This window comes from Zea mays, chromosome 9 (assembly GCF_902167145.1).
Source record: "Zea mays cultivar B73 chromosome 9, Zm-B73-REFERENCE-NAM-5.0, whole genome shotgun sequence".
NCBI lineage: Eukaryota > Viridiplantae > Streptophyta > Magnoliopsida > Poales > Poaceae > Zea > Zea mays.
In genome coordinates, this window is record NC_050104.1 from 82,089,751 (window position 1) to 82,092,007 (window position 2,257).

The window sequence follows — 2,257 nt, forward strand, 5'->3', positions numbered from 1 at the left end:
TTGCCTCTCTTATAACAAGATTTGAGCAGTACAAAGATACCAAAAAAATGGTTTTTTATTTACTTTAGAAACATTGCAGTCGTTGGATGACTACGGCTTAAATCTTCTTGTGATAATCTCGAGGTTGTCCTACAAAGGATGGAAAATCTGATATTGATGCCAAAAAAAACTATATATGGAATTATTTGAGTTCTACAATAACACAAGAAAAACTTATTTGCATATAAGGTTTAGGCCTAATATTTTAGTTTTGTACAGGGTCTCGAATTTTCCGGGGACGGCCCTGTGCCGAGCTCCCTCGCTGCGGTTCCCAGCTCCCTCCTGCTCGGCCATGGCTGCCGTGCCGAGGTCTCTTCCCCGCGAGTTCCTTCCTGCGCTCGCCCAGCTCGTGGAGCTCCCTTGCCGTGGTCGTCGTGTCCCTGCGCCCAGCCTTTAGCTCAATCTCTGTGCGCGCGAGCTCGCCGGTGTGTTGCTGTTCTAGCTCGGATCTCGCCCATGGCGTCGATCTGTCCGTCCTACCGTCGCTCAGCTCGTGCGCGCCCTGTGTATTTTCCTCGCTCAGCATACTCCCTCGCTGGTGGCCGAACATCTCACTCATGGTGCCCAGCTCGCGTCCACCTCCTTTGTTGTTGACACCATGCGCTCGACTTCTCTGGCACCGATCCGCGCTCGCCCATGTCGCCATCGTAGTGTCGTCGCTGGTGATAGCTTCTCATGCTGTCGAGCCCATCGTTTTCCTGTCCAGTGCTCGCGCGGTTTCCTATTCGCCAGCGCGCCCTCTCGGCTTGCTTGGCCTTAATCCCTATCGTGTCGTCGACCTCATCAGTTATCGTCGTTCGTCGTCACGTCGTGTGTGCAGCTCTACCTCGTGATGTGATGTATCGTCGTCGAGCCCGTTGAACCTTGTTCTTCCCTGCTCGACCTCGTCGAACCCCGAATCCCGGACGTTAGGCAAAAATAAGCGAGGTCCGTGTGCATCACTTATCAAGTGCTCGGTCAAAGACTTCAATCGTTCCGTGCGTCGTCAAGAAATCCCAAGCATCGGGTGAAGATGAAGCTAGCCGCGTGATATTTACCAAGTGCTCGGCGAAAGGCCAAAACAAGAATCATCGCCGTTTATGCGGAGTTCTAGTTAATATGGAGAGATTCCAAAAATTGTGGATGGAAGAGAAAGTGAAGCTCCGTTCTATACTCGTCAGCTGTTTGATCGAAGACTGTCGTGATTCTCGCAAATATTGAATCGAGTTGATTATGGTGAGCTAAAATACTATTTTTACTATTGATTTTATGATCGGAAAATAAGACGCTTAGTTTGCGTATGAAGTTTAAGTTAGAAATACCAGTGATGTGAGGTGTGAAATAAAATTAAAATAGTTCTTTGTGAGCGATGTGGTAAAATTTATAAAGCAAGGAATAAGTTTAGAATTTAATTAATTCGCTGATAAGTTGTGTTAGGCTAATCGTATTAAATGTGTATAGTTTGTTGTTTCGTGATTGTTGTGTTTAGTGAGTTATAGGTGTCTAGTGCTTAGGATTGTGTCGATGTCTTGCCGCTAAGTATTTGATTTCTTTTTTGTATCATCTGGTTACTTTATGCTCATACATGTGCATTGTGCATTTCATGAGGTACGATAAATAATCGCGTAATGCGAAAGACGAGTCAAGTCGACCCAAGCATGGGCTACTCCGCATGGTGATGCTGATGGACGAACCTGCCTGATCAAGTGTTAGGACAAGGATGATCGTCAAGTGGACGTCGTCTAACAACACTAACCTAGTGTTATCCAGGCAAGCCCCGGTGCATGCAACCCCTTCCTTGTGTTTTAAAATAATTTTTACACACTTTAAGTCTAGTGAAATGTGCATTAGGTTTATAGGAGTTGCTTGGAAACCCTTTGATGCATTGCCTACCTTGAAATCCATCCCTTTATAGATACTTCTGATGAAGTATCAAAATATGATTTACAAAAATGCTTAGCCTTGCCTAGAGGTAAATCTTGCGGATAGAGGTTGTCCTTTGCGTTAATGTCTAGCTCAGGGGTTATCCTGAGGAAGGATGTCTTCTACCTGCAAGAATATTTTCATTGGGAGCAGTGGTGGGATCTTACTACAAAGTTCCCTATAATGCTCTTTTCATCATAAGGAACACAAACAATCCTAAGGGTGGAAGTACTTAAATCGAGACTTGGGCTAGGAACAGGTGATGTTCTATCCAGGTTGATTAAGGATTATAGAGAATGTAGGCCTGCTGACCGAG

General features: G+C 45.5%; 1 pseudogene; it reads left to right on the forward strand.

The window, feature by feature from the left end:
- Window positions 1-331: 331 nt before the first annotated feature.
- LOC109942554 (uncharacterized) lies at window positions 332-1,748 on the forward strand (annotated as a pseudogene).
- Window positions 1,749-2,257: the final 509 nt, after the last annotated feature.